The sequence below is a fragment of the Heterocephalus glaber genome, unplaced genomic scaffold (genome assembly GCF_053883595.1).
Source record: "Heterocephalus glaber isolate CG9 unplaced genomic scaffold, H.glaber_assembly_v1.0 deba00001564, whole genome shotgun sequence".
Lineage (NCBI taxonomy): Eukaryota > Metazoa > Chordata > Mammalia > Rodentia > Bathyergidae > Heterocephalus > Heterocephalus glaber.
This window is the reverse complement of record NW_028258351.1, coordinates 9281091-9292464: the sequence shown is the minus strand read 5'-3', so window position 1 is coordinate 9292464 and position 11374 is coordinate 9281091. Positions and strand designations below refer to the sequence as shown.

Here is an 11374-nt window from a genome sequence, read left to right as displayed (position 1 = left end):
TCAGAAAAAGGAAAGAAAAGGCTCAAATCCATGCAATTAGGAATGAAAAGGGTGAAATTACAACAGACCCAGCAGAAATCCAGAGAATCATCAATACCTACTTCAAGAACCTATACGCCAATAAGATGGAAAACACAGAAGAAATGGACAGATTCCTAGACACGTATGAATTTCCAAAGTTGAATGAAGAAGACCCAAAAATTCTAAACAACCCAATATCAATCAGTGAAATTGAAGACGTAATTAAAGACTTACCAACCAAGAAAAGCTCAGGTCCTGATGGCTTCTCTGCTGAATTGTACAAGACATTTAGAGAGGAACTACTGCCACTACTGTTTAAACTCTAAATTTTTTTTTTTTTTGGTACCGGGGATCGAACTCTGGTCCTTGCACTTGCGCAGCAGGCAGCGAAACCACTGAGCTAAATCCCCAGCCCTAAACTCTAAATATTAAGACATAAACACTAAACTTGCTGGAAGATAAGTTAAGTAGAACTCTCAAAGACATTGGCATAGGAAAAACTTTATGTCAAATCCTTAGTAGCACAGGAACTAGCACAAAGAATCAACAACTGGGATCTCATCTTATTAAAAAGCTTCTGCACTGTAAGAGAAACCACCAACAGAATTTAGAGACAGCCTACAATGTGCAAAAAGAATTTTACCAGCTGTTCCTCAGACAAAGGTCTACTACCTAAAATATGTAAAGAACTCAAAAAAATCAGACCCCCAAATATAAAGACCCAATTCAAAAATGGGTATCTGAAATGAACAGACATTTCTCAGACAAAGAAATAAAAGCAACAAATAAACATACGAAAAATGTTCAACATCACTGGTCATTCGAGAGATGCGATGAAAACAACACTGAGATTCCACCTCACCCCAGAAAGAATGGCTGCTATCAAGAAATCAACCAATAACAAGGGCCTGACATATAAAATCCACAAGCGGAAGAAGATTCCATTTTAGAACTCCAAGTCCCCCTAAGTTTACCCCTAAATGTGACTTGGCTGAGAAGTACAATATCAACCTGCCCAGGGGAACCCAGAGATGCAGCAGTATGACTGGAAATCCCACTACTGGTGGGACTATAGGTTATAAAATTACACAGAATATGGGTTTTTAGGTAATAAAATTGTTCAATAATAAAATATATACAGTATATGGGGTCCAAAAAAGAAGGAACATCTGCTAGGGCACCTCAAGGAGGCCAACCCAAAGAGGAAGTCAGAAAGATTCAGGGAAGGACATGCCAGTGATCAAGGCCAAGATACCTGGAGGCTCAATAAACAAAGGCCTCATTACGTTGGCTGTTTACAGCTACAATTATGAGTGCTTGCAAAAGCACACCTACTACACACCCCAAGTTTCCACAACCCATATCTAGGTCAAACTTTCTTGATTTTAACCCCATGGGTTGCTCTCAACTTGGTTGAGATGTAGTCATTTTTGTGTATAAAAACTCTGAGATGAAATAGTCCCTTTGGCAACCCATTTGGGGCCACCTTCCAGGTTCATTTGCCTGGGAGCTTTTTGCTTCTGCTGTACAAAAAATGCTTCTTTCTGCGTTAGCTCTATTTTTGCTCAGTCCTTTTGACTCTCTATCTTGTAATTCTTTCTGAGATGGAAAAAGAACCCACCAGCTGTAGGGTAACAGTGACTATGACCATCATATAAAATTCAAAAGGCATACAAAGATATCCCACCAAGAAGTAGGTCTCCTTCCTACCTCCCAAAGCTTCCAATTCCCTTCCCTAGAAGGAAAGAATAGCTGCTACCACTCATTTATGAGTTCATTAAGAGGCTCCAGAGCCTCCAGAAAGTGACAGAGAGTGGAACAACAAAAGCAAGGAGTGCCCAATCACCAGGGCCTCTTCCAGGAAGGTGGCAGAGCAGTAACCAGCAACAAATCAGCTTCTCCAAGACTCAGAATCTAGACAATGGAAAATAATAACTTAAGGAAGAAAAGAAGGAGAGAAGTGGATCCCTGGGACCCAGGAAGGATCTGACAGGAAAAGCGGAGCCTGAAAAGAAACTGAAGAGACAGGTCATAATGCAGAAAAAGGGAAAGGGCAATCTGCACTTTTTCTCTGGCTCCTGGCTCCTGGCTCCTGGCTCCTGGCTCCTGTGAGAAATGAAGAGTGAATCTACAGAGACACAGTGAAGTCAGGCCAACTCCAGAGGCCTTCAGGGAGAAACGCACCAGTGGAACGTAGCAGTGGATGTTTTGCTACAACAGCTGGTGAGTGACTCCAGTCCAAGTGTCTGTCATGTCTCATAAACAGAGTGCTTGGTAGGACACCATTCTAAGGAGTGGCCAACTGAACCTGGGACTCAGAGCAGGTTGGCTTCATCTCAGAGCTCCCAGTGTTAAACTCCCCCAGTGACTGGGTAAGGAACAACCCCCACACTCAGGGAGGCATGGTCAGGTTAGCAAAAGACACCCAGCTAAAGCTACTCAGGCCTCACCTCCATGCCCAGAGGCCGGGGTCAGCCTGACTTTCCAGGGATTTGAAATCCTAGAACCGGTACCCTGTCCTAATCTTACTGCTGGTTTGCTGGGGATTGCCCAGGACAGACCTGGCCTCTGCCTGCCTCCTCTGTCTACCAGAGAGAGCAGAGGCATGCCTTGAATTGGACACTGCCACAAAACTGTAGACCCTAGAAGATTACTACAGGCTTGAAATCACAGAGACATTTGTTGTTTTATTTTCTTTGCTTTTGGGTTTTTGTTGTTGTTGGGGTTTTATAAATACTTGTTTTTGTTTTTTTTCTAGTAAGTATGAACATGGTTTTTAGGTGTTTGTTTTGCTTTGTTCTTGTCTTTGTTGGGTTTTTCTCTTTCCTTCCTTCCTGTCTTCTTCACCAGTTTCCTGAGGCTTGAGTAATCTTCCTCTGTCCTTCAGCCTTGTTTCTAATCTTTTTTCCTTTATTTCTCTATTGTTCTCTTCTCCCTTTTAAAGTTTCTCTCCTTAATTGCTTCTTATCTTTACTCTTTTTGTACTTTCTTTTTTCTCCCCCCCCCACCCCCCATCCCTTTTTGTTGTCATTCTGGTAGGACAAAATTTTAACATCCAAAATTCTTTTTATTCTTTTCTATCATAAGGATCTGCATGCATATATCTTTCTTAATATCTCTTCTTTTGTACTTACTAGTTTTTATTACAAGTTTTGTGGCCACTTGAATATTAAAATGTTCCTGGTACTTTATTTATTTATTTATTTTTTTGGTACCGGGGATCGAACTCAGGTCCTTGCGCTTGCACAGCAGGCGGCGAAACCACTGAGTCAAATCCCCGGCCCCTGGTACTTTATTTTTATGTCAGAGTTTACTCATATAAGTTACATTTTAAGTAGGGATGGCTGAATAACAGACTTCCAAGTAACCTTGAACAATAAATTAGCTTTGTACCAGAATAAGATAGAAAGAAGTGTAAAAATGTTACCTTTTAGCTAAGATTGACAAACCTTGAAGTCTTTACATGCCCTTGAATGACAAAAACCCAGTTGAAGGAAACTGTGGTGCCAGGGCCAAGAACTAAGAGTCTGGGATCACCAATTTCACTTTGGAATAAGCCATACCACAGGAGCCAGTATTTCCAGTGTGTGGGATTGCTCAGAGATCCATTTTCCCAGGCATCCTGTTTCTTGTTAATCATCCAGGAACATCTGCATTGTAACTGAAGTTCTACATCAAAGTGTCACTGGGCTGGGTCTGAGAGGTCCCAAATCCTGAAACAAGGAACCTATTCCACCTTTTTAAGACAAGTTTGCAGGTTCAAGGACTCCCATTTTCAGGATTCGTCAGTGAAAAGAGATGTGAGAAGGGTTAATTAGGACGCACTCAGTGAACAGAGTGCGGTGATCAGAGAAATGAGACATTACAAGCCAGAGTGGGTACACTGAAGGGGTGTCTTCAAGACAGGTGATCTGGGATGTGTATTCTCACTGTCAGGTTACAGTGCAAGTCATCTACATGTGTTTGAGGTTCAGATTTGTTACCCCCCAATATTGCTGCTTCCTGAGGATGGAGGAAGCATAATTCATAGGTAAAAAGGACAGGTTAAGGGCCCTGATTTATAGGCTTATTGAAAAAGGACATTTAGGAATTTTTTTGAGGGAGTTTCCTGGAAGTGAAAAAGGCTTATCTTGAAGCCACAGTTTCTCTTCAAACTACAGTCTCAAAATCTCAATTTCCTTGGCTCTTTTCTACCTAGTTTTTATTTTTTCTATCCTACCACAAAAGGAGTAGGCCGACGAGGTCATTTACTTTGGCCTCACACAAAGCCCCTTTTCACTGAGAGAAAGCTTTATTTTTAATCTCATGTTGTTTTGGTCAGTGTTGATGCATTATCTAATGACTGTTTGGTAAATGCTGGGCAGGGTTATTTTAATTATGGAATTTACCTCATAAAGTTTCTAATCCTTTTTTTTTTTTTTAAATATGGAATGCTTCATGAATTTGCATGTCATCCTTGCACAGGGGCCATGCTAATCTTCTCTGTATCATTCCACTTTTAGTATATGTGCTGCTGAAGCAAGCACAAGTTTCTAATCCTTTGAGGGTAAAGGATAATCACCACAGAAAGGTGTTTTTGCATAGCATTTCATTTTGGCATTTGCATCTGCCAAGAAACAAAACTGTGCTAAGAGACAAACCAGTTGGGAAATAGAATAAAGAAATCCGGGAACATTCCCTGGGAAGCTTGTTCTCATATTCTTCCTGCTCTACTGGCTCCTGCCCCACCCTTCTTTCCGGAAATACTAAGGGTATAAATTGTTCTGAGCGCACAACACAGCAGAGGCCAAAATGAAGACAAGCACAGTCTTGGTTCTGGTGGCTTTTGTTGTCATGGGAATGGACATGGCCTACGCATGGCTACCTGTTCACACAAGTGAGTATGCTGAGGGTGTCCCAGAGAGCAGAGAAGGCTCAGAGAGCCCAGCCCTTGTCTTGGGGACAGATGTCAAAGACACAGGGCATATACCCACTGCTTACATCAGACCCATTTCCTTTGACTTACAGGGGTGGAACCCTGCATTTCAATCCTTATCAGAGTAAGGTACATCTGACAGAATTCGGGGATAGAGGGTAGAGTTACTCCTCTGGTAAGGAGACGTGACCTGGATGTGGGATTCCCATAGCAGTCACTCCAGGCTGAACACAAGGTACACCCAGGACCTGTCCGTCTGTCTGTGATCAGAGATTTCACAATGTTTTCTCTTGAGGTGCAAAAGAGGGAGAGTGACAGTGCAGGTGTCTTTCCCACTGAGACTCTGTAGGCTTTGGAGAACCACAGAGAGAACATTCTCCTAAGGGCTGGATGGTGATGATGGGGGGTTAGACTGACAGTGGAGCAAGTGAAATGAGTGAAGAGTCCAGGGGCGCAAAGGAGGAAACCAGAGCTGCAGTCCCGGCAGTCACGAGGGCTTCAGACATTCAGCACCTGTTCTCATCTCTGTCTTGGTTTTTAAAAATCCCGCTGTGTATTTCAGCACAACAAAAACGTGGTGCCTGCCCTGAGGTGCGTAGAGGACAATTTGGGATTTGTGTTGAAGCTTGCTCCGGAGATCAATCATGTCCCCGTGAAAAGAAGTGCTGCAGCAACGGATGTGGTCATGTCTGCACAGCTCCTGTTTTCAAAGTGAGTATAAGCCTATCAAGAGCTGTCCAAGGAGAAAACTGACAACTGCCCAGTGGACTTTGCTGGGGCAGACTGGTGTTGCACTGTCCACTGCAAATAGAAGTCTAAGTAACCTCGAGAAAAAGGAGCTAGAACCAAATAGCAGCAGGACAACTAGTTACATTATCTAAAGCCCTCCCCTATCCAAGGCAGCTGCAAGGGGCTCAAGAGAAGCAAGTAGCATGATCGGCCTTACATTTACAGGCTTGTGATTGACCAGTAGTTCACATTCTCCTTCGCCTACCCAAACAAGGGCTTAACTCTTCCAAGAAAATAGATAATCCTGGTAGGAAAACTGGAAGAAATAGGAACCTCATTCTGTTTGAGTGACTTCCATGTCACACAGACAGGTGCTAGAGTTGAGATACAATGGTAAACATGACCAAGTCAAGGAAAGAGATGCGTATTACAGTTCTGTGATTTGCACACATTTCTACTAAATTCTATGGAAGCAAATAGAGGGGTCATTACTTTGCTGGAGAAGGTGGGGAAGTTGTTTTAGAGTGGAGGACATCTAAGGGAGAGCTTAAAGGAGGCCCAAAGTCTGCCGGACAAGAAAGGGAAGTTCAGATGGTGGGAGAAATGGAGAGGGGAAATGGACAGTAATGAGTAGATGTTGCAGTGTCTATGGGGAACACTTTCACAGGTCAGAGCTCAGAGATCAGTGAGCTGCTGCCATAGTGTGTGAGCGCTACACAGCTAGAAGTTTCTCAGCAGAGGAAATGATATGGTCAAATCTGTCTTGTAGAAGGGTGACTTTGGCAGGCATGTGAAACATGGAAAGGACCTTGACAAGCATGTCTAGTGACCATCCCTGGAAGATTTCTCAGGAATCCATGAATCCTGCACCTGGCTACTCCCTATCCCTGGAATTGCAGCTCTAGAAGATGAGGATCTACAATGGTGGGGTGACTGCTTTCTAAAGCTTGTGTCCCAATAAACTGCAACTGTGGCATTGTTCAGTCTGTACCATTCTTCTCCTTGCGGCATTCCATCGACACTCAGACTAGCAGAACCGTCTGTGTACATGGCAGACGTGCCCATGAGTACAAAGCACTCAGGATACCAGCAGGTCAGAGACAAGGTCTTCCTGCATAATTCTTTTCCTTCTGCTATCTCTGTAACTCCAATCAAGGCAAAGGGTATAAGAGTATTTCCTTGAGCATTCTGTGAACATCCTTTTGTTCAAACAAACAAAATCAAATGAGGATGTCCCATAGAACAGGCCTCCCAGAGAAGCCTTTACCAGGGGAAGACTCTGAGAAGTAAAAAGAGGTGGAGAATGCTTCATTCTAAGGTAGAACACTAACATGCAGATGCCTAACCCCAGAAGAGTGACACTGACCCTTGGAATGGGGGCTTTAAGAGTCAGTCGGGGGGAGGAGCGAGCGGAAAGAGATTTCTGCAGTCTGTCTGGAGAGCTGCCCAGGTTTCCCAACCAAAAAAACAAATAAAAATAAATAAAAGGGCTCCTTGGTAATGACCAGTCTAAGGGATTAGGACCAGTGTCAGAACAGTCAGAGAATGAGAAGGACGATGCATCCCAGGTGTCCTCAACTAGCAACGATGTTAGCTCTTCAGATTTTGAAGAAGGGCCGTCGAGGAAAAGGCCCAGGCTGCAAGCACAAAGGAAGTTTGCTCAATCTCAGCCGAATAGTCCCAGCACAACTCCAGTGAAGATAGTGGAGCCTTTCCTACCCCTGCCAGCTACTCAAATTTCTGACCTCTCTAAAAGAAAGCCTAAAACAGAAGACTTCCTTACCCTTCTCTGCCTTCGAGGTTCTCCTGCGCTGCCCAACAATATGGTGTATTTTGGAAGCTCTCAGGACGAGGAGGATGTGGAGGAGGAAGAGGATGAGACAGAAGATGTCAAAACAGCCACCAACAACGCTTCATCTTCATGCCAGTCAACCCCCGGGAAAGGAAAAACCCACAAGCATGTTCGCAATGGGCACGTTTTCAGTGGCTCCAGCAGGTCAACACGGGAGAAAGAACCTGTTCAGAAACACAAGCAAAGAGGCCACTCCTGCGAAGGAGAAGCACAGTGATCACTGGGCTGATAGCCGGAGGGAGCAGGCCTCTGCCACCCAGCCCTCGGCAGCCCCCTCCTCTGTCTCCTCGGCCAAGGGGCTCGCTGCCAACTACCACCCGCCCCCTGTGCATCGGTCGGCTCGGGACTTCTGGAAGCAGGTTTCTAGGGTAAACAGAGTCACACGGATGTCATCTCCGGGTACAGGTGCAACCAGTGACAAAAAGATGCGCGAAGTCAGACCTTCACCGTCCAAAACTGTGAAGTACACTGCCACGGTGACCAAGGGGACTGTTACATACACCAAAGCCAAGAGAGAACTGGTCAAGGAAAGCAAACCCAATCACCACAAGCCCAGTTCAGCTGTCAACCACACAATCTCAGGGAAAACTGAAAGTAGCAATGCAAAAACCCGCAAACAGGTGCTATCCCTCGGGGGGCCGTCCAAGTCCACCGGGCCTGCAGCCAGCGGCCTCAAGGTCAGCGGCAGGTTGAACCCAGTCATGCACTAAGGAGGTGGGGGGGCGGCAGCTGAGCGAGGGGCTGCGGAATTCCAAGCGGAGACTGGAAGAGGCACACCAGGGGGAGAAGCTGCAGTCGCCCCCCAAGAAGATGAAGGGGGCCGCGGGGCCTGCCGAAGCACCCAGCAAAACGGCGGCGGCGGCGGCAGCCTCAGCAGAGAAGCCCCTGCTGAACGGACAGGTGAACAAGGAAGTGCCCGAGAGGAGTTGGGACAGGAACCGGCCAAAGCGGGCCACGGCCGGCCGGCCGGCAAGAGCACGCCAGACAGACAAGCACATGGCAAGCCGGACAGCGCCCCCTGTGGAAATCGTTCTACCTCGCAACCCGAGCCCTTGCACAACAAGCCGCAGGACCCGCCGCCTAGCCGGGCAGGCCAGAGAAGGGGGGCGGCAGGTCCGGGCGGGAGGCGATGGACGAGATCCCTGTCCTCAGGCCCTCCGCCAAGGAGCTCCACGACCCGCTTATCTACATCAAGTCGGTCCGCGCTCAGGTGGAGAAGTACGGGATGTGCAGGGTGATCCCCCCTCCGGACTGGCGGCCCGAGTGCAAGCTCAGCGACGAGATGCGGTTCGTCACGCAGATTCAGCAGATCCACAAGCTGGGCCGGCGCTGGGGCCCCAACGTGCAGCGGCTGGCCTGCATCAAGAAGCACCTTAGATCTCAGGGCATCACCATGGACGAGCTCCCGCTCATCGGAGGCTGTGAGCTCGACCTGGCCTGCTTTTTCCGGCTGATTAACGAGATGGGTGGCATGCAGCAAGTGACTGACCTCAAAAAGTGGAACAAACTAGCGGACATGCTGCGCATCCCCAAAACTGCCCAGGACCGGCTGGCCAAGCTGCAAGAGGCCTACTGCCAGTACTTGCTCTCCCATGACTCCCTGTCCCCGGAGGAGCACCGGCGGCTGGAGAAGGAGGTGCTGATGGAGAAGGAGATCCTGGAGAAGCGCAAGGGGCCGCTGGAGGGCCACACGGAGAACGACCACCACAAGTTCCACCCGCTGCCACGCTTCGAGCCCAAGAACGGGCTCATCCACGGTGTGGCGCCCCGCAACGGCTTCCGCAGCAAGCTCAAGGAGGTGGGCCAGGCCCCGCTCAAGACCGGCCGGCGGCGGCTCTTCCCTCAGGAAAAGGAGGTTGTCAAGGAGGAGGAGGAGGACAAAGGTGTCCTCGACTTCCACAAGTGCATCTACAGGGGAAGGTCTGTTTCTCTAACAACTTTCTATCGCACAGCAAGAAATATCATGAATATGTGCTTCAGCAAGGAGCCTGCACCAGCTGAAATCGAGCAAGAGTACTGGAGGTTGGTGGAGGAGAAGGACTGCCACGTGGCAGTGCACTGCGGCAAGGTGGACACCAACACCCACGGCAGCGGATTCCCGGTGGGAAAATCGGAGCCCTTTTCAAGGCACCGATGGAACCTCACCATCCTCCCCAATAACACAGGGTCCATCCTGCGACACCTCGGTGCTGTGCCTGGAGTGACTATTCCCTGGCTGAATATTGGCATGGTCCTTTCTACCTCAGGCTGGTCTCGAGACCAAAATCACCTTCCGTACATTGACTACTTACACACTGGTGCTGACTGCATTTGGTATTGCATTCCTGCTGAGGAGGAAAACAAGCTGGAGGACGTGGTCCACACCCTGCTATAGGCCCATGGCACCCCAGGGCTGCAGATGCTGGAGAGCAACGTCATGATCTCCCCAGAGGTGCTGTGCAAAGAGGGGATCAAGGTGCACCAGACCGTGCAGCAGAGTGGTCAGTTCGTCGTCTGCTTTCTGGGGTCCTTCGTGTTCAAAGTGTGCCGTGGCTACAGCGACTCAGAAACTGTGCACTTTGTTACCACCCAGTGGACAAGTATGGGCTTTGAGACCGCCAAGGAAATGAAGCACCGCCACATAGCCAAGCCGTTCTTCATGGAGAAGCTGCTCTACCAGATCGCACAGGCAGAGGCGAAGAAGGAGAACGGGCCCGTCTCAGCACCGTCTCCGCCCTTCTGGATGAGCACAGGGTTACGGAGCTGCGGCAGCACAGGCAGCTGTTCGAGGCTGGCCTCCACTTGTCCGCGCGATACGGCAGGCAGCCACGACGGCAGCAGTGCGGCCGCAGATGGGAAAAAAAAGCCTCGAAAGTGGCGGCGGCTGGAGACGTCGGAGAGGCGGTGTCAGATCTGCCAGCACCTGTGCTACCTGTCCATGGTGGTGCAGGAGAACGGGAATGTCGTGTTCTGCCTGGAGTGTGCCCTGCGCCGTGTGGAGAAGCAGAAGTCCTGCCGTGGGCTGGAGCTCATGTACCGCTACGACGAGGAGCAGATCATCAGTCTCGTCAATCAGATCTGTGGCAAAGTATCTGGCAAGAACGGCAGCATTGAGAACTGTTTCAGTAAACCCACACCAAAACGAAGCCCCCGAAAGAGACCAACTGTGGACGTGCTGCCATCCCGGCTGTCAGCCTCTGGTTCCTCCAAAGGGGCTTCGAGCTCATCATGAAGACGCCAACCCCATGGTCGATTTATATAGATACATTTGTAATTATTATATTCTAGTTTGGAGTACTTGCTGTAGGATACAAGCTGTCTTTGCACTAGCTCTAAAGAAGATTTTCTTCTGGTTTTAGAGAACTAATTTTGTTTTAGCATTAAACTGATGGAACTTTTTTTTGTACTTAGAATACCTAGACACTGCAGTCAGATTTTTGAAACTGCCGTATATTCACTGTTTTAAAAACCCTTAGGAAGCTGTATTACTTTGTATTGCCCTATATGGCTGACAAAAGCCCTTTTTGTTTTGTTGTTTTTGTTTTTTGTTTTTTTGGGTTTTTTGTAACTGTTGGGGGAAAAAAGGCTTTTTAACCCATTTTTGAAGAGGGTGAAGTTTGGAGAACAAATTTTAAATCCATCAAGTCATGTGAGCAGATTTTTCTAGATCAGAAAAGGGATAGGAGACACACACACACACACACACACACACACAGAGGAAAACTTGAAAAGAAATGGCTTTACTATGGCTGTCTTTTCCTCTGTCATGTGTGAGATGAGTTCGTATTTTCAAACTGGAGAGGCCTGTTTTGGTTCCTGGGTGGTTATGGCAGCTGAAGGCAGAGGTTGGCGTGACCAGGTTCTCGTGACCAGCTGAA

The 11374-nt window shown here is 47.6% G+C and overlaps 1 non-coding gene and 1 pseudogene across 2 annotated transcripts; one reads left to right on the top strand and one right to left on the bottom strand.

The window, feature by feature from the left end:
* Positions 1 to 4440: 4440 nt before the first annotated feature.
* Positions 4441 to 4547, bottom strand: LOC147823822 (U6 spliceosomal RNA). The gene has a single exon (XR_015443342.1). It is a non-coding gene; the product is annotated as a U6 spliceosomal RNA (small nuclear RNA).
* A 206-nt stretch (positions 4548 to 4753) lies between these two features.
* Positions 4754 to 10735, top strand: LOC147823821 (protein Jumonji pseudogene; annotated as a pseudogene). Its single transcript, XR_015443177.1, has 3 exons — positions 4754 to 4897; positions 5499 to 5647; positions 6435 to 10735. The product of XR_015443177.1 is annotated as a protein Jumonji pseudogene (transcript).
* The last annotated feature ends 639 nt before the right edge of the window (positions 10736 to 11374 follow it).